Source organism: Protopterus annectens, chromosome 6.part1 (assembly GCF_019279795.1).
Source record: "Protopterus annectens isolate FY-2018-M chromosome 6.part1, PAN1.0, whole genome shotgun sequence".
In the NCBI taxonomy this organism is placed as follows: Eukaryota; Metazoa; Chordata; order Ceratodontiformes; family Protopteridae; genus Protopterus; species Protopterus annectens.
In genome coordinates, this window is record NC_056738.1 from 128,482,651 (window position 1) to 128,508,538 (window position 25,888).

Here is a 25,888-nt window from a genome sequence, read left to right on the forward strand (position 1 = left end):
TTAGCTTCTGGTGACATTCAAAGGGGGTACAATATGTGTCAGCTTGGGAAAAGATTGCTTTGCAAAGAATGGCCTGCACGTCTCCCTTCAAGGCTTTCATAAATTAGCTAAATCCGTGTCCATCCATTGTGCATTTTTAGGCAGTGTCAGTGGTCTAAAGTTTTCAGCAGAAGTAAACAGAATTTGGATAATATTAAGGTATTGCTGCCCGGCACTGAGCTTTAATAAAAAAAAAAACACTCCCTATACACACTCCTTACCCTGGAAAACATTGATATATGCATCATTATAGAGACAGGATTCAAGACCATTGAATGCAGTCAATCAATGCAGGCTTTCAATGCCTATTACATGTTCAGGCCCACCACATTAGACAAATGCAATAAAGGCAGTGGTGTATTCATATTCTTAAAAATACACTTCATCTCCAGACTGGTTAGACAAATTTAGTGACCTAGAACTTCTCCACATCTAATTTACTATTAACAAAGCCTCTTATCATAGTCCAACTAACTATAGGATCCCCTATCTATCCACCTTGACCCATACCTCCTATCTAACTATATACCCCATCACACATTTGAGTATTATAGATAAACTCTCCCAGCCAAATGTAAATCCCTGTGTAACTTGTTGGATAACAAACTGGATCACAAGTAGAATCTAGTTATGTTAGAGTGGGTGGCTATACCTCCTCCAAAAGATCTGTCACTAGCAATGTATCCGAGGGTTTAGTCCTTGGGCACCCTTCTTTGACATTTACTTCTTGGAGGTCAAAGCTAGTGTTAAGGGTTTGTGGCTGACCAAGTTTACAGATGACTGAAAACTTGGTGCCAACACAAATCCCCCAGAGGACAACAAGATCCTCCAAAAGAGCCTGTCTCAAACAAATAGATGATGTCAAAACCATGAACTAAATGCCAAGAAGTGCATAATCATATCTGCTGGCAAGTATAACTCCTCTTGTGACTATAACATTGATAGCACACTCCTGAAAATGTATCACATAGCTAGGGATCTGAGAAGACAACACACTCCTGAAAATGTATCACATAGCTAGGGATCTGAGAAGACAACACACTCCTGAAAATGTATCACATAGCTAGGGATCTGAGAAGACAACACACTCCTGAAAATGTATCACATAGCTAGGGATCTGAGAAGACAACACACTCCTGAAAATGTATCACATAGCTAGGGATCTGAGAAGACAACACACTCCTGAAAATGTATCACATAGCTAGGGATCTGAGAAGACAACACACTCCTGAAAATGTATCACATAGCTAGGGATCTGAGAAGACAACACACTCCTGAAAATGTATCACATAGCTAGGGATCTGAGAAGACAACACACTCCTGAAAATGTATCACATAGCTAGGGATCTGAGAAGACAACACACTCCTGAAAATGTATCACATAGCTAGGGATCTGAGAAGACAACACACTCCTGAAAATGTATCACATAGCTAGGGATCTGAGAAGACAACACACTCCTGAAAATGTATCACATAGCTAGGGATCTGAGAAGACAACACACTCCTGAAAATGTATCACATAGCTAGGGATCTGAGAAGACAACACACTCCTGAAAATGTATCACATAGCTAGGGATCTGGGAACTATGTTGACAATGAGCTGTCCTTTGATCACCACATATCCACTCTTTTAAGGAAGTTCTTTTTCATTGCATAGCTTATATCTAAAGGTATTGCATCCAGATCCAGAGATGTAATTGTTCCACTGTACTCTTCAGTTTTTAGTTTGATCATTGAGTATAGTGCCCTTTCTTATGTACCTCTCCAAATACTTGTCACAACTAGAATGACGATGTTTTCTCACTAAAAGTCGGGGACCTAAATCACAAAAACTATGAAGACCATCTCAAAGTCTTGCCCATCCTCTCAGTGGCATACAGGTTACTGAAAGGCAACCCCTGTGTTCCGTGAAGAGCTTAAACAGACCCTATTATGTCAGACCTATTACATATTTACAAGTGCAATGCTATCATAAACACCCACTCAAGGGATCTAAAGCTCCTCTGCAAAATAAATAAAACATGTTGGAGGAATAAGTTTGTAAAGTAAAGCATTCCACTTCTATGGACCTATCTTCTACTCCTGTATCTGGCATGCAAGGCATCCTCTGAACAAAGGAGTAGCTAGGTCATTTAGAGCCCAGGGCAAGATCCTCATCCACACCCCCCCCCCCACACACACACCTACAGAACAAAAAACATTTTTTTTTTGAACAGAGGTGGTAAAAAATGCCTTGACAACAACTTTTCACAAAAACATAAGAGAACAAGATGCTCATGCATGTCCAAACAGGAAGTTTTATTGAAAGTTTAATGTATTTTCAGAGTTAATCATGTGATGTATAACCAAACACAACACAACACAGCTTTAGCAATTTAAAGAAGCCAAACAAGTATTCAAAATAAAACAGAAGTCAGCACAATTGACATCTCTTTGCAGGTACAGTCCAAATGTCAACAGCAGTATAACAAATTATACTATTAAGAGCTTGGTAATCATGAATTGCAACAAGAACTAACTGTGACTGTGGCACAGACAGAAAAAATCATGACCCAAGGAAGATGCAGCTCAAATATACATTCTGACCCTTCAACATTAAATATAGGTGTATACTGTGCAGAAAAGTTTAGTGTGCATTGCTACACCATTTGTACTTGAAGTTACATCTTATGCTCCTTGTAACACAATGTTTTAATAGTTAATGTTACTTCAGTGAACACTGGATCATCTACACAGCAATGTGTGTTTTATTGTCTGCTAATAGCATGCCCTGGTGGCATAAGATACTAAACACTTATATGGAGTGTGTTTACTGTTTAGCAACAGGGGTGTGCTCTACTAGACAATATAGGCTATACTTCTGAGAGCCTTATTTCAGTTATAAAATTATCCCCAAACATAACAAATAAATAAAGATAAATACAAAGTGTAAGTAGGTAAGAACAACAGAAGAAATCAAAAATTATTGGAAAGAAAAGAAAAAAATAGTCCATTGGATTCAATTCTGACAGTATGAGTCATACTGGGTTTATCTCATATGCACAAGGTACAGGGTTTGATTTTTACCTTGGGATGGGAAATATGGCTAGGCTTAAAATGGCCCACAAGGGCAGATAGCTTAATACTAACCTATGAACTTACACACACACACACACACACACACACACACACACACACACACACACACACACACACACACACACGACTCTTGTTACTGCAAAAACAGACCATGATAGGTATATATCCAATTTGCACGCTAGTCATCAATAAAGGAAGTGTCTGAGCTAATCATCAATAAAAGAAGTGTATGAGCTAAAATTACCTTTATTTTAATTATAACACATATTTTATAAAAATCCAGTTGTTGTTGTTGTTGTGTCTTTTGGCTTTTCCCGGTTAGGGGTCGCCACAGCGGAACTCCGGTCCGCTAATGATTGGCAATAGATTTTTTACGTGCCGAGTTGCCAGCCCTGACGCACAACCTTCAACGAAGGTACGCCTATTCACGCATGTCTCCACACAGAAGACGCTCTAGCTGAGAATCGAACAGGACAACGTCTTACTGTGAGGCGACAATGCTACCGCAGCACCACCACCGCAGTATATCCAGTAATAATCCTAAATATCAAATCCAATAACTATTTGTATACTGCCTTTCAATACACCTATCCTATTTTATGATACTCTTCAGTTGTTTAAACACCAAAGAAAGAAGAAAGGTTTCCAAAGCCCCACACAAATCTCTGGCTCAGACATCTAGTTTAATACTTTTGGAAGCACAATTTGTTGTTGTGCAGGTTTGCAGTAATCATGATTATTTCAAGGTACTCTAATGGAGACCTCAAGAATACAGAATATAGTGAGGACCCATTTTTGATTGATTTTTCTCCTTAAGCAAAAAAAGGACTTTCAGAGTATTAAGCAACATGCGCTGAATACTTAGCCCTAGTCCCTGACCATACCTCTCAACTGTCCATATTTTTACAGAATTTCCAGATTTTTACCTCATAAAATTGGTGGTTTTCTGGTAAATCAGTGAGGACTGAACTCTTTAAATAATGGCATATTTTTTTGTGTTTCAGATTTCATTTCCTTCAGAAAATGCACACTAATACAAATCTGGTTATTATAGCAGCTTTCTAAGTTTAAAATTCAGGAGAGCAGTATTTTAAACATGTTCCTATTTTTGGGCCTTTGAGCCCATTAGAGGTTGAGAAGAATGCCCCCAAAACTGCTTTCATGACAGGCAGAGACATATATTACTTTTGTCAATGGCCAAGAAGAGTCTAGTAATATAAACCTAGTGGGGATGCAGGGGAGCCTGCCCCTTGCAAAAACACTTACATTTCAGTGAGCCTGATTATTAAGGGATTTAATATTCCAAGAAAGGATTTGTTATATTCTTGTTTTAAAAATCAAGCAGAATATACATTAAAATTATGCTTGGCTCTGCTGCATTGCTTGCTTGCTTTCTCTAAATGTCCTGGCAATCCCTTCAGTAGTTTGTCCCTGCATGCACAAGGACACAAATTACACCAAATGAAACATTTCCCCCAGTGTCCACTTCAGTAATTTATCCAAGTTTGCACAAGCACTCAAATTACATCAAAATGAAACATTTCCTCCAATGACCCTTTCAGTAGTTTGTCCATGTATGTACAGGCACCAAAATTAAACATTTCCCCAAATGACTCCTTCAGTAGTCTGTCCAAATTTACACAAAAACCAAAACAAAATGTTTCCCTCAAAGACCCCTTCAGCAGTCTGTCTAAGTATGCACAAGAAGCATACTAATAAATAATCCTACTTACCTGTGAAACTTGGTCTTTTTGTCTCTCCTAGTCACACACCAGATAATTCCATAGTGAGCAATTTAGATTTTGGAAAACATTACATGCCTCAGTTTACTGTGGGGAGCCAATAACATAGCCCAAGACACTGTCTTTCTTGATCTTGTCACCACTCCCTCCACCTGCACAGCCAATCACAGATCATTTGGGGGTGGTGCTTACGCAAGATGATGTAAGCTGTGGCAGTAGGTACACAGGAGTGTTTCAGACATCTGTTTAGGACGCATGGATACCGTTTCTCTTAAAGGGAAATGAAAAAAAAAGTTACTACAAATATGTTTTTATTTGATATTGGGTGTGTGAATTGCTCCCTGGACAAGACAGCATCCCCTAGTTATGCTACTGCCTCTGACCCAATACTTACTGCAAATCAACTAGTCAAATAGCATCAAAAATGTTCAGTCTAGGGATCTAAATCTCTTCTGTAACATCAACAGAATGGTTTGGAGGGACAGGTATATCTTGCAGGGGAAGCCTATGCTTTGGAACAGATTCCCCAACCATGTAAAACAAAGTTCATCCCTTTCCATATTCAATCGTAACTTGGACATATGGATGGGACATAGAAAATTTACCCCAAGACTGCTCCCTTTCTACCTTTGTGACTTATGTAGAACCTTGTTGAACAAACTACTCAGTTATTACTCTGATAAATGGAGTGCATGGATGTCTGATGTGTAACATATAAAATATCTTGCACTTTAGGAATTAGGGATCACATTTTTTAATTTCTCCACTCATCATAAAACTCATTCCCTATACTCTACTGTACAAAATATTCCATTTATCAAACACCATCCACACATATTCCATATTTATCCTAATGGTAGACCCCAGATGAACGGTATAAAAAATGCAGCTCTGGTACACTGTTTAGATAACTCTTTATCTATGTACTTGAAGCATCATTAGCATTTATCTACACCTCGAGTATGTTCATCAGAGGTATTAAACTTGCTATATATTTTGCTACTTGCTAAAAATGAAAGTAAAAGATTATACACAGGACACACAAGACATAAACACACTGAAACCTCCAAAACACTCTATGCTACCTAAAACAATCCTCTTAAGGTCAAATCTACATTTAATTTAACAACAACAGGTAAATTAAAATAAAATAATGATCTGAGAAACAGACCATATTTACCTTTTACTACAGTGTAAAAAAATTATGTACGCACAAACTCTATACACACACAGACACCTGCGTGCATGCGCACAAGCGCACAAACACACACACACACACACACACACACACACACACACACACACACACACACACACACACATACACACAACCATACTTACCAAAAAATAAAAAATCATTCTTATTTGAATAAAACAGTTAAACTAAAGCAATAAACATAAAAGAAAAAAACTACCAGAACTAGTCAATCATTAGAATATTATTGGCAAAGCAGACCCAATTCTAGGAATACTAAATAGCTAAAAATAAAGTAATTCTAATATAACCCTGGTACTTCCACTACAAGTCACCAAAGATGCTGCACCAACTTGAATATTGGGGAAATTATCCCAAAAAGGGCATTACTGTTGCCACATATCGTTTGTATGGAGCTATTTTAAACTTCACGTAACTAAGCCTCAGGCAACTAAAATCTGAGATCTGAAACATCATCTACCAGTAGGGCAATGAGCTTTGACCATACCATTAAAGTACATCAAAAATGAACACAATATTATTAAAAAAAAAAAAAAAACACTCGGGGGACATTCAGTTCATAAAAACCTCTGTATACAATTTAAAGCCCCGTTCACTAGAAACGTGGGTAATTAATGTCATCTACTGAATCAAAATTCAGTGACAAACATTATTGTAGCATAAAATAAAAAGACACCATACCCAGACACACACACACACACACACACACACACACACACACACACACACACACACACACACACACACACACACACACACACACACACACACAAACACACACACAGATAAATAGAATAGGTAGGGGTATGGCTTATGTAAAACACGAAATGTCTTGCATGGTATGATTGTTAAACTTAGTACAGAACTGTGGTGAGATTTCCTTTTCCTTTACCTGTAGTATGAGATATTTCATGTAGTAAACACTAGAGTCCCCCACAAATTCCATATTTTCCTATAGTAGAACAATACATATGACTATGCTGAAAACAAATACACGGGCTACAGCATACAATAGTGTATTACCACTCTGCTAGTATCATAAGGTTATAGAATTCATTTAAATATCTTGCAGTTACATTTTCATTATGCACTGCACTCTCATTTACTGGATTACCATATTCAAAGTCAGATAATGTAAAAAAACAATACAAATGCATTTTGCTACAAATTCCATGTTATTCATCACAAAAAGCTATAAAATGTTTTGTGTGACACTTGCTTCTGCATACAAAAACATAAAAATCAAATTGTTACATTTAACAAATAATTTAAAACAAAACAAGATAATTTGCTTATCTGAGCATAACAGTTGTCCATCTTGCAAATCTCCATAAAAATGTTTTATAGTTTCATAGGGTCTTACTAAGGAGGAGGACTGAAGGAGAGTTTCCTGGGTGCGTTTGCCACCATGCTTGATGAGGGCCATACTGCTTACCCCATGAGTACATTTTTGGATGCTCATTCAATCATCAAAGCAGAACTTGAAGGAGGCAAATGTGTTATATTGTTTGAAATGCAAGGGCAGCTTGTTCATAGATAACTTTTTTGGGGGTGGTGAGGAACCTATCTTTTCACAAAGTTTCATTTCTATTTATATGTAGGGACATATCAATATTCATTTTTTTTGTTGTTGTGAAGAGAAAAGAGACATGAAAAGACATAACAAAGTCACTTTTTAAATCACTTGACAGGCCAGTGTTAAGAACTTTAAAATAAAACCATGAGGAAATTAACAAAAAAAAATCAGTTTTCCGTATTCTTAACATGCCACTTTTCTACACCTATGGTATGCTCTTATAAAAAACAAACAAAAAAATCCCCACCACCCTAATTTGAAAATAAATTGAAGGTGAGGGCTGATGTTACATACCCGCTTCATCTTATACTTTGGTATTGGAATGTGCTTTGTGACTCATGGCTTTATCACTCATCACAAAGCATCTATCAGTACAGCACAAGATTTTGTGCATATAACACCAGATCTCAACATATTTCATATATGATGATGTACAGCACATAGAGGACTTTTACTGTAACTAACTTGTTATACTTTTTATACATGGATATCAAGTAAACATAACAATCATGATTGGAGGGACCCCATCATAATTCTTTATAGCTTTAGCTGCTCCAATGTTCTACTAGTTGCAGAAACAAAAGGTGTAGGATGTAAAGTGTTCTATAACAGACTTGGTACTACCTGACAGACAGCTACTAGAACTGAAGCGTATCTTTGTTCCAGTAAAAAGTTATTAAACACTTCACTCTGCTGCACACAAAAAAAAGAAATGTGGCACTTCAAAGTCATTTATAGCTTTCAAAACCTGTTTTAGATTTCTCTTCTTGCTATTCTTTGGTGGCCGCTGGTTGCACTCTAGTATGAGACTAGAACATAACAGTGCAGAAAAGTGCTTAATAACATTTTGATAAGCACCTTTCTTATGTCAGAAAGGTACTTAAAGTTGTTTTTTCACAATTAATTTCACAAATCAGAAGTATAATCATGAAACTTCATGAAATACAAATAGCCAAACACACATGCGGTTTACCCCAATACATACACAACACACACACATATATGTTTTGTGTGTGCATGTGTGTATGCGTGTAGATGTATATCATCATCATCATCTCCTTTCAGCTTATCCTGGTTAGGGGTCGTCACAGTGGAACGATGGTCCACAGAACAATTGAGAGTGGAGTTTTACAGTGTCAAGTTGCCAGCCCGGTGCCCAACCTTCCACAGAAGGTACACACATGCACACACTCACACCTAGGGCCAATTTAGAGTGACCAATCTACCTACAGCATGTATTTGGGATGTGGGAGGAAACTGGAGCACCCGGAGGAAAGCCACGTGACCACAGGGAGGACTATGCAGACTCCGCACAGAAAGCACCCCAGCCGAGAATCGAACCAGAGAACCTTTTGCTGTGAGGCAGCAACACTAACTGCTGCACCACAGTGGCTACCTATGTGTATAGATGTATATGTTATCATGAATTACAAAATGGGTGGATCTGAAACACAATACCCTACTGGACAACAAAAGTTCTCCAACTGGGTAATAATGTACAAGGACAGCTCAAGTTTGTGACTTCTTGACATATTACTCCAGTGTAAAGCAAAGACTGGGGAAAATGAAATGGTTACCATCTTGTTTACACTTTCTAAATGTCTCAGTTTAGCAAGCATAAAAAATAAAAAAAAAAAAGAAAACTATTTTAGTTAGAAAACAAAAGTAACTGCAGCACAGTCATAAACACTTGGCACTTTACATTTCCCTTTCTAAACATGGTTTAAAAAGCCATATTTAGAGAGTGTTTGAAAAAATATAGTAATGTCGTTACAATGTGTACAAATGAGAGGAGAGAAAGAAAGAAACTATGTGTGTTTGTGTGTGTGTGTGTGTGTGTGTGTGTGTGTGTGTGTGTGTGTGTGTGTGTTAGTGAGTGAATGAATGAGAAAAAGTGTGCGTGTGTGTGCACATGAGTAAATGAAAGAGATTGTGAGTGTACCTCTCAACTTCTTGGCTCAATAATTCTTGACAACGCCAACAATAATGGGAGACAAACACCCAAAATCAAGGACATTTTTTAAATATTTCTCAGTTTCACTTGCAAAGGTTAACAGAGCATAACCATGCTTTTTCTATCAACAAGAAGCATAAAATTACAACAGTTTGATTTATTGACTGACTGACTGTAGTCCTCAGAATTTTACCAAAAAAACAAACATTTTTTTCAGGGACAGACCAAAAATATAAGGCAAGATCAGAGATTTTCTGCAACATGAAGGACAATTGGGTGTGTATGTTTATGTATGTAGACATTTTTAAACATGTGAGTAATGTATATTTTGGTTGCAAAATGTGTTCTCCGGCAACAATTACAGAACTTACAGCAATCATGAAACTTTAGGCAGAGGAGCTATCTTACATCAAAAATATAAAACAATGGTTATACTACTACTAATAAAACAAATGCAAAACATTTAACAGATAATGCATGTTCTAAGTTGAGTTATAGGAGAAACAGTGGACAGTACAAACAACCAAAGCCTACAACTCAGCTGGAGATTCATTGTTTTACAACTCTGCTGGTAAAAAATGGAACTCCCTGCCTCCAGAAGTAACCACTAATAGCTCCTTCCCTCAATTCAAAATTTCCCTGAAAACACACATGCACAGATTCTGGCTATGTCCATGCCTAAATCCCAACTAACTATATAAAGTAGACTGAGATAATCAAACTATACTCATGCTCATATCTCAACCCTGACTAACCTAAAAACACACCAATAAACATTTTAGACCAAACTTAGCTCTCAATTGTAGTTTCCCTCTTCTCCTTCTTAGATGACTATACTAGACTATATTACCATCTCTATTTCTTCTTCATCACTCACTAACTGAAAATTCTTATCCTCTCTAAAACTGTTTTTTCCCTGTATATTTACTGCCTAAGCGATAATGTTTTTATCTCCTATCTATTTATAACTAATATATATCTTTTGTCCTTGCCCAACTGTTAACCTTATAGAGATCCTTGTAACCTGCATTTTTTAAGTAGTATAAATAAATTCATTGTTAAATTTTAGATATGCTATTACCTAAATTTTTATTGTTACTAAATTTTTCATAACTTGGAGCTTTTCTCCCCGGGCCTCTGCTGTAAATGGATATATATCCAGTCGGATTTTTCCTGGTTAACAAATGTAAAATAAATAAAATAAATAAATAAATTATAGGGAGTGGAGAGGTTTGAAGCTGCACCCCTGGGCAGTCTATTTATTTCCCCAATAGCACCCATCCTATCAGCCACAATTCCTTGCTAATCTGCTAAGATTTAAATATGATGGATAGCTACATATGAATTTTTGTAATTATTCTTTGCCAAACAGTTTAAATTCAGGCAATAAAATTGTATATGTGATAAATTAAATATTAAATTCAGCGAATACGTAATCATCGACACATATTACGCGAACCGCGAATACACTGAACACCCTAAACCACGAAATTTACAATCTCAAACCGCCATCGTTGTCCAACCCCACCGTGCGCTACATACTACCTACCCAAACAAAATAAATAAACCACATACATACACTAACCAAAACCCTACTTCTAACCCTACACTAAACCTTACATACATTACTATCTATGCACTTACCTTAACCCGCACCCTAACCCTAAGATCCGTAACTATCTCACACTTACCTTACGGAGCTATACCCAAACAAAATAAATAACCCACACACATACACTTAACAAAACCCTACTTCTAACCCTACACTAAACCTTACATACATTACTAACTATGCACTTACCTTAACCTGCACCCTAACCCTAAGGTCCATAACAATCGCACACTTACCTTACGGAGCTATACCGCAGAAGGGCCAACCATGATGATTCGACATTTCGGATTTCGCGCTTCAGGACGATCAGTGTTTTCACGGTACGACGTATACGTGTCGACGTTTCCATATTCGGGTAAGTGGACCTTCGCAATTTTAATAGGGAACCAATTAAATCTTCCATACTGTTGTTTCAAGCAATAAGTTTCTTACTGACATCTAAAGCCATGAGGCAGAAACAGAGTTTCCTAATTCTACAGTACAAGGTATGGCAAGTATAAAACTAATCATATTCCCATGTGTTCTGTTTATTCATTTTTCAGTTGGTTTCTTAATTTTGATTACTGTTCCTCCTTTATTTCAGTGTGATGTGGTAATGAGTAAGAAGTCTGCCAAATGTTGTTTTACACCTTTTCTCGAGCTGGTAATAAATGGAATGTATCATAAGTCTTTTTTATTAGATTTCACTTAGAGGGGGGTGTTTTAGGTTTCTGAATTGCTTCTTGAAGTTTGTGTACGTGCATTTTTGTATATGCAGTGTGTGTGGTTTCATTTTCTTTTCTTTTTTAGTTGAATAGGGTTAAGTTTCCTTAATGTGATTTGACATTGTTCATATTCCCAAAACATCATTGCACTGACATATCCATGTACAGTGCAAGGTTAATTCCATTCTGCATGTTCATAAGTTCATTGGTTCATAGGTGTAAACTAGCCTAGCCATGTCCCCATATGTACCCCACAAGTTTTTGTGCCTTAGAGATTATTTTGAGAGTATATTTCCAATTTCCCATCCACTGCTCCAGGCTATGCTTGAATAGAGTTAAGGAAGAACTCTGCTTCACATGGATGGGAAGCCTGTTCCAGAGGAGAGGAATTCTCTGAGACACATACCTGTCCTATTTATGTTGCCAGCAAGGTTCAAGTCCTTAGATTGAGTTGTTCTGATGCTACTAGTTTTGTGGCTGTACAAAAGGTCCATTAGAATAGAATCCAAAAATGCCTTGTACTCTAGGCATAGATTACCTTTCAACAGTATGTAGGAAACTGAGTATAAAGATATGGCTTTGAGATGATCTGCATAGGAAATGTTGTTCCATTTACTGTATGTGCCTGGTCAGGTACAAACTGAAGTGGGCATTGTACTCAGTGATGGGTCTGATGAGGACAGACTACAAAGGGATGATGACCTCCTTGGACCCCACTTATAAGTTGAGCAATATGCAATGATTTCCTTACATCCTTAGACAAGTGAGTCGAAAGGCAGGTTACTATCTACATTTATTCCCAAATCACTGACTAGTGGGTCCACTGTTATCAATAAAGGAGTTTCCTAGGGTAGACAAATTTTCAAAGGGCACTACTATGCATTTCAAGGCACTGAATTTTAAGCCATGAGATTGGCACCAGTTATTTATTTGTGTTAATTCTTCCGGTAGGATGTTAGTGTCTTGGGGGAGTGATTCTATGACTGCACCTAGTTTGCAGTCATCTGCAGACTTAGTCAGCCAGAGGACCTTGACATTGATTTTGACTTCTGAGATGTAAATGCCAAAAAGTAGTGAATGGTCTGTCTGTGGAGGTGGTTTCCCCTAGCCTAACTTCCTGGGTCCTATCTCAGAGCCAACTGGCTATCCAGGTGCAACATAAGGGTTCATGCTTAATTCCATGAGTTTGTTTCCAGTGCCTGAGTGGGGTATTATATCAAATGCCTTAGCCATTTTAAAGTTGGCAGTATGCACTATTTTTTCCTCATCCATTGCCTGACCTTTTCAAATAAGTAGGCATGATCTGCCCTTGATGAAACCAGACTGGGATGGATCCAGTGTCTGAAGGTTTCCTGTATAATTATTAATCATATCCATGATAATGCTTTCCATGGCTTTGCATATGAGACTAGTCAAACTTGTGGGTCTGTAGTTCATAGGATCCATTGATGAATCGAGCTTGTACAGAGGGATGATCGTTGCAGTCCTTCACTCATGTGGCACTGAGCCTGTCTGGAGGCTGTGGTTGAATAGTGACTCAAGAGGTCCTGATAGGTCATGTTTCAGACTATTTAGGAGGCATTCTGGGATATTGTTGAGACCCATCAATACTGTGTTCTTTGTCTTAGGGAGTGCATCTAGGACCAGCTTCCTAGTGATAATTGGAGGTTATATTTGAGGGTATTACTTGGGATGGGGCAGCCAGGAGGAGGGGGCTATAACTGGAGCAAAATTTGTCAGCTGGTAGATTTGCTATATATTCTGGCTCCATGTAAGTCCATTTATAATCAATTCTGCACATTGCTTTGTGATGCCTTTGAGGTTTTGGATACAGCTAAAGAAAGCCTTGTAATTGTCTTTGGCCTGGGAAGCTATTTTTTTTACCTCAAAATTGCCTTTGGTAGACTTAATTTGCCCACTTAGTTGTTTGTTTAGCCTGATGTGAGAACTTTTAACCTGCTGGGCATTGCATTTCCTAATTTTAGCTATGAAGTTTTTTCTTTTCATTGTAATACTTGTTTATGTTTGAATTCCACCATGGTGGTTTGTTGTTTGAGTTTGTTCTGGGCTTGTTTCTGGTAGGCACAGCTGTCTGTATGGCGTCACAGAGTTTCTGTGTACAATACTGCCTAGGCAGTTGTGTTCTCAAGGTTTAAAGGGGTTTGATTTTATAGAAAAGTGTGGAAGGGTATAGAAAATATGGGATGGTTTCATTTCATATCATAAGAATTATTATGGAAGTGAGTCTAGTAGAGTATTTGTAAATTGTGGTGGTCACAATGTACTCCCAGATCTGCAGATGTCTATGTTTGGTCCAGAGAGCACTGATTCAATGTGTGTTTTTGTGGTGTTTTTTTTTTCTTTTCTCTACAGTTGTGTAATCATGCAGTTAGTATATAATAGTAAGGGGGGTGCTGGGTGGGGCTTGCCCCCCTGCAAAAACATCTTTTTAGGATATATTTTTTGTGGAGGAGGTTTTCTATGGAATGAGATTTCAGTTAAATGAGTTTTCAATGAAATGTGTTTGCCCATGGAAGGGTAGCTCTATTGGGTCGAACAATACAACACATTGTGGTGAACCTTACTGCAACATAATTTGTTTCAATGACATGTATGCAGACCCATTTTTACAGCTGCAAAAGCTGACAAGTACCTACAGAAGTATAGAGTGTCAGATATAAGTGATAAGCAGATGACCTCAGATGTGGAGTTGCAGTGTTTAAATGAGGCAGCTGATACTGCTAAACTGAAATGTCTGAGTTTATTTTAGAAAATGACTGACTTCTGCGGTGGTGCAGCAGTAGCATTGTTGCCTCACAGCACGAGGTTCTCCCGTTTGATTCTCGGCTTGGGCTGGGAGTGCCTTCTGTGTGGAGTTTGCATGTTTCCCCGCGGTTGAGTGGGCATTCAAAAGACATGTGTTGAATGGGCGTGCCTTCTTTGAAGGTTGGGTGTCAGGCTGGCAACTCGACACCATAAAAAACAACTGCCAATCATTAGCGGACCGGAGTTCTGCTGTGGCGACCCCTAACCGGGAAAAGCCGAAAGACAAACAGCAACTACTGACAAAAGAAAAAGTTGTCTTTTTGGATTCCCAAGCTCCCATTACAAGAGGAAAACAGTCTTAGTACTGAAAATGAATAAACTAACTTCAGTGGAGGATAGACTTAACATTTAAGTTGATTTTAACATCTATAAGGTGTGTAATTCTATTTCTTATATCACTGAGGTGCTGTTTGCTGAGTCATATAAGTAACTTAGTAAATATTTTAATAAACAAGAAAGTGTTCAAAAGACTGTTTTATAGCAATGACTTGGTATATAATGTGATGTGATGTGGTGGAACCTGGAAATGATAATTCTAATAATTTGATGAGATACAGCTATGTAAGTAGCATTTACCATTCTATTGCAACAAAATAACAAAAGACGCAGTTTTAGCTATCTACATTTGATTATCTTTTATTTTATTTTTGAAATTTTGCTTTTTATTTTGGGCAGATGGTATAATTTACCACTTCAGAGTCTGCTTCGGGGAAATTGTTTTTGGGATGCCTATAGGTTTGATGTTTGATCTCAGGTATAAAGAAGAAAGAAGAGTAATGTCTGGGGTACAGACAACAGATATCCTTAAAATCAGGTATTCCCTTCTTCCTCCCTTGCTCCAAAGCAGTCAATCACCACAGACACTTTGGGAGCAGCTTCAGGAGAGAAAAAAGTGCACGGAGTGTGGGATATCAAGGACAGATGCAAAGAGATAAATATCAAGGAGATGCTTGCCCTGATCAAGTCATTGAACTCTCTGAACCATCTTTGGTCCCTGGGACCTCTTCAAGTGGTTACACACAATACCAGAGTCATGTGGTATCTTAACATGCAAGGGAGAACCAGGTTGTACCCCCTCTGTAGACTAGCAATGTTAGTTTGGGATATAACTTCACAACACAATTTCACTCTAGAAGCATTCTGCTTTCTGTTAGAGCAAAACAAGACAAGCTCAGCAGGACCAGGGCAGACCCTTACAAATGGAAACTAGATCAGGGTGTCTTCCAAGATTTAATCCATCTGTGGGGAGTTCCTGAAGCAGACCTTACTGTCTAAAAAAGTAACTGGCAATATTCTTCAACAGGCCTCTATGCAATAAGGCCTGGAAGACAGTTACCTTTTCTTTTCCCTGGACAGGAATGTTCCTGTATGCTTTTCCACCATTTCCACTAATATACAGGGTAATTCTGAAGATTCAGAAGGAATCCTCAAGATCATTGTGGTGATTCCTTTCTGGCACAGCCAACTGTGATTCTCCCTTCTTTTGGAAATGGCTAGGGGTATTACCATTAGCTTCCTCACAGACTGGATCTACTCACTTAAGAACAGGGGTGTTTGATACACCCTGACATCAATCAACTTCAATTGACTGCCTGGATGATAGGATCTTAATTCCTTTTGGGCATCTGTTTATTGAGGATGTGGAGCAGGTACTAATGGATGCAAGAAACCCTGCTACTAGAGCATCATATATTAGCAAATGGAAAAGGTTTTCTAGATGGTGCTAACAATATAACCATCACCTGTTCAGGTCTAGTTGTTCTCTGGTTCTACAACATTTTTGTGAGTTACTATCCTATGACCTTTCTTATTCCTCTGTCAAGGTTCATTTATCAACCATTTCAGCATGTCTGCCCATGGATCATTCTCTTTCAATGCAGTGTCATGTCAAAATGTTCTTGGAAAAAGTTTTGCATAAAACACCTCCAAGAAAACTGGTGACCTCTCTTTGAGATCGTAATTTTGTGTTACAGAAGCTAGCAATTGCTCCATTTGAACCAGCTAGTCTGGCTGACATAAGGTTCTTAACATGGAAACAATATTACTGATTGCTCTGACCTCTGCAAGGAGGGTATCCGAGTTGCAACCTCTTATGGTGAGTCAAATCTATCTCATTTTGCATAGGAACAGGGTTCTTTGAGAACTAATCCTTTTATTATTCCTAAGGCGGTATTCAAATTTACTTTAAGCCAAACTATCCAGCTCCCCTTTTTCTTTCCTGAACCTAAAAATAAGGTAGAAAGGATACTCCATTCCTTGGATGCCCACAGACAACTCAGGTACTATCTTGACAGAACTAAATATTTCAGATCTTTAGATCAATTGTTCATTTCTTGTGAAGGTAAGAAGAAGGGACAACGTATGTCAAAACAGAATATTTCCCAATGGTTGCCTAAGGCTATTACCTTTTGTTATACTCACCATAACAAAGCAATTCCAGGCAGTGTCAAGGCCCACTGTAACAGGGCCTTGGCTTCATCTATGAATTTTTGGGAAAGGTTGGATTCTAGAAGTATTTTAGAAGCTGCTACTTGGTCTTCTGTACATATTTTTACAATGCACTATAAGCTTGATTCCTTCTCCAGGTCCAGATCAAGCTTTGCTAGGACCATTCTCCAGGGGCTCCTGTGTTCTTCTCCTTCCACCTCCCAAATGTAGTTAGCTAAGGCTACTGCAGCAGTGATCAATATGATGAACATAGTACAGTTGTGTAAGTTAAACTTACTATAACAATAGATGTTTGAATGATCACTGCTGCAGTAGCTGTTCCCTCCCTCCACCCCCTTGTTTTCTGCTGTGTTTTTTATGCCAGGGTGTATACATTTATTTTTTATTGTTCCTGGCATTATCCTTTCAGGGCTCAGCCTCTCTTTGTCTCAGCCTCTCTCTTTCATTCTTTCTTTCTTTCTTTCTTTCTTTCTTTCTTTCTTTCTTTCTTTCTTTCTCTCTCTGCTGCTGGCAGGAAACCTCTTGGTCTTTATGCCTAAATGTATCTTTTAGTCAGCTCAGCTGAGCTGCTTGACAGTTTGGGCATATAGAAGCTACCTTGAAGCTTTGGCTGGCTGTTATATCCATGGTGGTATATAACCCATATAGCTAAGGCTGCTACAGCAGTAATCATTCAATCATCTATTGCTATAGTAAGTTTAACTAACACAACTGTACTTTTATTGTAAAGTAGGTGGTTATTCTAATTTCTTCTTCTTAGATACTGTGCTTACAGTTTACATTATATCTCATTCTAGCTCATTGGACTTTTATATTTGTTGTAACTAAATTTACTTTTGGGGTTAAAAAACATAATTTAATAGACTTTCTTGTTGACTAATCATTGATTGACTTAACATTTTTGAATTCTGTTTTTTTATCCACCTTTTTCATATTACAGAACAGCTAAAGTGAGACTGTTAGTCAGAATCATAGTTAGGTCTTCTGGTGCCCTGTACAGTCCCTCTTTAACTTGAATTTGACAAGAAACTTGAAAACATGTTACAATTAAATTACCACACACTGAGTGCTTCAGCATGTGGTGATTTAATTGTAACATGTTTTCAAGTTTCTTGTCAAATCCAAGTTAAAGAGGGACTGTACAGGGCACCAGAAGTCCTAACTATGGCTACTTGAAAACATGTTACAATTAAATCACCACACACTGAGTGCTTCAGCAGTTCAATGCCGTGGTGGTACGGCAGTAGCTTTGTTACCTCACAGCAAGAGGTTCTCCCGTTCGATTCTCGGCTGGGCTTGGGAGTGCCTTCTGTGTGGAGTCTGCATGTTCTCCCCGCAGTTGGGTAGTGTTCAAAAGACATGCATGCATAAATGGGCGTACCTTCGTTGAAGGTTGGGCGTCGAGCTGGCACCTCAGCATTTTGTAAAAATCTGCTGCCAATCATTAGCAGACCGGAGTTCCGCTGTGGCGACCCCTTACCGGGAAAAGCCAAAAGACAAACAACAACAACACTGAGGGCTTCAGCACTGCAGCCATGACTGCAAATGCAGTACTGGCATTAATTTACAGCACAGTGGTGCATCAGTTGCGTTGTCACCTCACACCAAGAGGTTCTCCAGTTCAATTCTCGGCTGGGGTGCCTTCTGTGTGGAGTCTGCATGTCCTCCCTGGGTTTCCTCCAGGTGCTCCTGTTTCCTCCAATGATACAAAGACATGTGTTTGGAGTGTTTCTCCCCTAGCCTCCGCTGAAAACTGGCTTTGTTCCAAGTCAAACTTTCCCGGTAAACAAAGAATAAATAAATTTAGCAAGCAGTGATAACATCATGGCTTCATAAATCAATGCCAGCACTGCATTCCCACACTATCAGAACCTCCCAATCATGCCCCTTAGGAGTTCTTGTCTGCCTGAACATTAATCTCTGAGCAGGTGAACCAAACAAGTTATCTAAAGGAATGTTTTTGAGATTGAGTAAGTTAAGAAAAGCATTGGTACCATCTCTCTTGGATGTCTCTGCACTTTGAACTGTATGCTCAGCTAATCCATTAGACTGTGGATACTCAGAAGTACAAGTAAAATGGACAAAGTTTCAAGAATCAGCAAATTTCTTAAACTGCTGACTTGTAAACTGTGCATCATTGTCAGAAATTACTTTTGTGCAGACTATCATGGACAGAAAAATGTCTCTTCAACTTAGTAATGACCGTGCTGGATGTTAAATTAGGAAAAAGGTCAATTTCAAACCAATTCGAATAAGAGTCTACTAACACTAAGTAATGTTGACCATTCCAACTGAAAATATCAGTAGCAATCCTCAACCATGGTAATTCAGGAATCTGGTTCAGCTCAAGTGGTTCTTTTTGTTGGTACGATTTTGTACTATTGCAAACTGAACATGTTAGAATTTCCATCTCTATATCATTTGACATAGAAGGCCAAAATACTATGCCCCTTGCCCTTATTTTGGTTGAATCAGTACCTGGGGGACCCCAATGCAAATTGTTGATATATTCCTTTTGTAATGCTTTAGGAATTACCACTTTAGGACCTTTCATGATGATTCCATCTTCCATCATGAGCTTGTGTCGGTAAGGAAAATAATGCTTTATGTCTAGTAGTAAACTGGTTTTGCCATGTTGGCCATCCTTGACTGATAACATTTTTCATCTTCCGGAGAACTGGGTCTGAAGTTGTGTGAATTCTGAGTTCATCAAGACATGATGATGAAAAATTTCTGACTTCCATGACTTTAAAGTCTGCTTTCTCATTTTCATTCTGTTCTGAGGTTCATCTGTGTGCTTGTGACAAAGCATCTGCAAGGTATAAATATTTTCCTTTTGTATAGACAATATTGAAATTGTACTTTTGCAATTTTAATATCAGGCATTGCAGGTGTGCTGGGGCTGTATGTAATGGCTTTTTCAAAATTGTCACTAGAGGTTGGTGATCAGTCTCTATTTGGATAGGTCTTCCATAAATATAATCACTGAATTTTGAACATGTGAACACTACTGCCAAAAGCTCTTTTTCAATTTGTGCATAATTCATCTCTGTTTGGGTTAAAGTTCTGGATGCGTAGGCTACTGGTATGCCTTCCTGAAGACATGCTGCACCAAGACCATACTTTGAAGCATCACAAGAAAGAGTTAAAAGTTTGTGAACATCATAATATCTCAATGTGGCTGGACTGGCAATTTTCTTCTTCAGAATATCAAATGCTCTTTGATGTCATTCCAACCAAGACCAGGTTAAATTTTTGTGTGTCAACTCATGTAAGGGTGCTGAAAGCTCACTCAGGTCTGGGATGAACTTTCTTAAATAGTTGATCATACTGAGAAAACATTGTAAAGATGTGACATTTTCTACAACTGGCATCTCAAAAATTGTTGCTTGCTTAGATGAATCTGGTTGTAAGTCAGCAATGGTAAACAAATGACTCACATAAGCAACTCCTTTCAGTTTGAATTTGCATTTCTGAGGATTCCGTTTAAGACCGACTTCATGTGCACAGTCTAGAACTTTCCTTAGATTTCTGTCATGTTCATCGTTACCATTGCCCCCTACAATAATGTTGTCTACTATGATAGCACATGGATAATTAGAAAAAATTAGCTCCGTTACACGTTGAAATACTTCACTGGCAGAATTTATCCTAAAAGGCATTCTCAAAAATCTGTAGCTACCAAATGGTGTACTGGAGGTGGTTAACAATGAAGATTTGCAATCCAGTGAAATTTGCCAAAAGGAGGTTTTTGCATCTAAGACTGAAAAAATAGTGGCATTTGGCGTGAGAACGGCTACTTCTTCTAGTGTACGCATCACATAATGAGGATGCTTAAGTGCTTTGTTTAAGTCTTTCAGTTCAATACATATTCGAATAGCATCTGAGCTAACTTATGAGGTAGTACCATGGAGGATACCCATTCATTCGGTTCTTCTACTGGGGTAAGGACACCTAATTTCACCATTTTGTCAAGTTTTGCTGTTAACTTTGCTCTGCATTTCCACCAGAATCTTTCTTACTGGTCTGACAACTGTGATTACTTCATGGTTTAATTTTATGCAATATGTGATTGGGAGTTTATCAAGCTCATCTTTGAAAATATCAGCATATTCATAAAAAATATTCTGTGTAAAACTATTGTTGTTGTTCATATTTATATGGTGGTCCTCTTTATTAAATGAAATCAGTCTCATTCTCAAACTGTCTTTGAGGCCTAACAGTGATTGCACATGTCTTTTGACTACGTAAAACTGCAAGTTATAGCTGTTTTCAGCAAAATGGCATGAAAGAACTACTGTGCCATCAGTTTGGATCTCTTCACCACCATAAGCAACTAGGTTTGCACACTTTGCTGAATCAAGTTTCTCACCAGCTCTTACTTTGGCAAGAATTTGTGCTTATATAAAATTGTCTTGGATCCAGTGTCCACTTTAAGCTCTACAGGTTTCCCATTAATGTGTACAGTACAAAATATATCACACTTTGTTGACAACTGATAGTCTACTATATTAACTGCTTCATCAATCAAAGAGATACCATCAACATAAAAAGTTTGCCCAAAGCTCTTTATCTGATCTACTTGCTTCTTCAGATACTCTCTTTTAATAAAAAATGAGGCACCTTAGACTTGCAAAGTCTTTTGAAATGATTCCAGTTTTTACATTTGTGACATTGCTCTAAGCACTTTTCTCGTTTAGGTTCATGGCTGCCTCCACAGTTGTGACAGTTAACAATAAGGTTGTTTTCTGTGGCCGCATTTGGTTTATAGGTAAGGTTGGGTACTGCCACACCCTTCGGTTTATATTTGTTTTTCATCTTAGCTTTATGTTGTACACTATTAACACTCACTTTGTCAGACACTGTATACATGCTTTCCTCATTCATAAGCATATTCATGTGCTTTTCTGTAAGCTCATATATTTGACAAATCTCTATGGCTTTGCTTAATGTTAAATCACTGTCTCAAAGCAAAATCTTTCTCACTGCATCATTACTAGCACCACACCAAGCCTGTCTTTTATCAGTTGATCTCGTAAATTACCAAATCTGAACATTTTAGCTTTATTTCTCAAGTCAATAATATATGCTACTATAGTTTCACCAGGCTTTTCCAGTTTAATATTCGTTTTAAGTGCTATGCATTTCTCTAAATTTATGTTTTAAGGACTCAAGGTCTTCCCGTGTTTCAACCTGTATCACAATATGGCGATTCTCCCCCCTCCCCTGCATACACGGCAGGTGCATACACAAATGAATGTTCCCTCTCAATAACTTCTGAGCCAGCTAAATTGAGAAGTATAAATGCTCTTGTACATGCATCTTTATCAAAAAATGCAGCCTGTATGAAAGTATCATATTCTTGCTCAAAGACTCGCTAGTTCTCAGCATTATTGTTATCAAACACCAGTGGTCCAGGTCCGCAAAAATCCCTCTGCCACAACAACACAATTCATATAAATATAAGCATAGACCTGGTACTTGTAATTATGCCCAAAACACAACAAATCTCTCTGAAATGGCTTTGTTTTCACATGGCAAACACTGTGAGTATTTCAGAAACGTCAGATACTTCAAATAGCTTTAGTTCATGTGAAAAAGTAGTACATTGCAAAGAAATTTGGTTGTTTAGCTTTTTTGTACATTTTAAACACTTTGGAAATTATTCCGAACACTTCTGCAATTATTTATTAGCATGTCACAATTTTTAACATTTGTTTTATCTCGGTAATTATTTTGAACATTTTGAATGCTTTGCCACATATTTGGCGACTGAAAAATCATTTAACGAGTTTAAGTACCTTTGAATAATCACTGACATGTTTGCAAGTTCACTTCTAACTGCGTGCCTTATGGTTTGCGAGCTGCTTCAACTTCGGATCCCATTCTGACACCATGTTGCTTGTCTTGTGTAGTCAAAAATATGCTAAAAATTTGTAATGGGTTCAAGATATTTATTGTACATAAACACATCAGGAACTGTAACTGGAACATGTACTGAAGTTGTCTGACTCACTTATTACTTCAAACACACTTGTGCATTTCCATTCATATCTCCATTTGCTGTGACTGACTGTACAAAATGGCACTGATCTTGCATGTGTTCGGTAACTTATATGCACATGCTATCTAGCTACAATGGCTGACTAGGTACAATATACTCAATGATCTAAAGTATGCACATTCAGTATGTTCACAGGAAGCCTGTAGTGGTTTACCTGCATAGTGTCTTCAAGCAGATATTCTTCTTTTTAAAGATAAAATGGATTTATCAGTTACATTTTGGAAGGTGACTGTTTTAACCAACCTGATTAAGTCACGCAAAGTGTTTGCTTAGATTAGACACCTCAGGCTTCAAATGTAAAGCTTTCAGGAAATACCTCTGCAGGAAAAAAGTTGCATATATAATGCTTCTAATATGTGGTTATAGAGAAGTTTTTTCTGTTTGAGAGTAGTACGAGGGAGGTTGTCCTGTTTATGTCAAAGATAAATTGGATGATACGTATGTGAGGTACATGCCAGTAAAGGAATGATGGGGAAATGAGAAAGTGATGGTTGAATCTTTATTTTCTGCCCGGGTCTAAGCAATTGTGCTTAGGGTAAATTGTCAGATATTGTCAGTTTTCACAAGTACATTTTGATCCCGGTAGATGAGTACAAATAGGTTACTTATGTGCAAGATATATAGATAGTCCCAGGGTAGGGTTGCCACCTTTTCAAATGGCCAAAGTGGGACATTTTCGGGACACACATCAGATTTTACAGGCCGACACATACCCATGGTCAGTACAAAGGATAGAACTTAACTTTTTTTCCTAAATAAAAGCTTATTCTTGTAGCAGTTTAGTTGCTTATTATGTTTCTTGTAACATTTAGGTATTTTAGATACAGAAATAACTATTTTATGCAACTATTACATAAAATATGGGACATAATTATGTCCTACAATCTCAGGACATTTGCCCTTTTTAATATTTTTTGTCAGGACACAACTGCCCAAAGAGGGACTGTCCCCTCTCAAAGTGGGACAGGTGGTAACCCTATCCCAGGGATTCAGAGCTGTTTTGTGGTTGGTGGATATTTTTGAAGGACGTGTAAATTAAAGCAGCTGTTAGAGCCACATGTGATCTTGGGAATGAACCAAAGTAGACTTACATGTTATTTCTTAAAATATAACTCCCTCTGAGGCTCGATAGGGCTATATTACCAAGGGAACGTGCATATTTAATCATGTGGATGCAGATATTTCCTGTTTGCATTTCGAACCACACAGCTCAGATTCTTAATGTGTTGACTTCTAATGCCTCTGGAAAGAGGCAGTAGCACTTTAATGCAACTTAAGACAATGTTAAGATTTTTCCTGATTATACAAGACTTGATTGAGACATAAATGAGAGTTAGGCAAGGGAGAATCTGTGATTTGTAGGACCAGTTAGATATTTAAATAATCATTACAGCAGCAAATTTTTTGCTATTCCAGATTATGACAGACACAATCAAGAGCAAGCTTATAGGTTAATAGTACTGGTTGAGGGAACTCCAGTTTCAGATTTGTATGAGCCTAGAGTGCTTCTCTACTTTTGCTTCATTTCCTGATATTTATTTGGATTATTCTCCTTGGAGCTAAACATGATATATATTTTAAACTTTGTCTGGCCTGCTGTTTAACTCTGATGTTTTTTTTTTAGGTCCTTGACATGACATTTTGTGTGATGAATTTGAAGGCTTGTGGCAAGTGAAGACTGTCTGCAATGATACCGTCAGTTATTTTATTTTCTGTTTTCATCTGGAACCATCACTAGCCTTGCTTGACAAAGCACTGCTTTTCCCATGTTTGCTGGGTATTGAATTAGAGGTTGGCAAATCCTTTATGTGAATGTCTTCTGTTGATCATTTGGACACTATTCTTTTGATAACCTGTGCTGCTCTTTTATAAATTGTTTTGTTGGTTCTCATGGCTTAATAGGTTCTTAGGTTCATTGGAGATTATTAGTCTAACAGCATAGGAACCCTTATAAGCTTATCCAATATAATCCGATTTAACCCAAAATATGGCTCCTATGGGTTAGAGGATGACATACATTTGTGCCCATGCCTTGAGTAGCTTACAGATTGCTCCTGTCCATAAGGGACATAGGCACTACCTCAGGTGTGAATTTGTGATTTCCCCATCCATTGATCCAAACTGCATTTGAAGGGGGGCAGGGAAAAGCTCTGCTTGACATGAACAGAAAGCCTGTTCCAAAGAAGGTGCAATCTCTGAGACACATAGCTGTCTCTCCAGCATGTTTTGTTTAAGTCACTGACTAAGTTTAGATTCCTAGATCAGGTGACTCTCATGCTGTTTGACTTGCAGATGTGTAGCATCTCCACCAGGGTTAGATTTGTGAGTGCCTTGTAGGTCAGGCATAGGTCACCCCTTAATAGTCAGTAGGAGACAGAGTAAAGGGATAGGGCTTTTAATCTATCCACATAGGGTATGTTGTTTATACCCAGTATTTTCTTTGTGAGGAACCTCTGAGGTCACTCCAGCTGCTGTAAAGACCTAGTCAAGTGCATGCCAAATGGTGCATTGTACTCAATTATTGGTCTAATGAGGGCTGAGTACAGCAAAACTATATTTTTCTTGGATTTGGATGCCATACCTTTACTTATAAGTTGTGCCACATAGAAGGACTTCCTCATCACTGTGG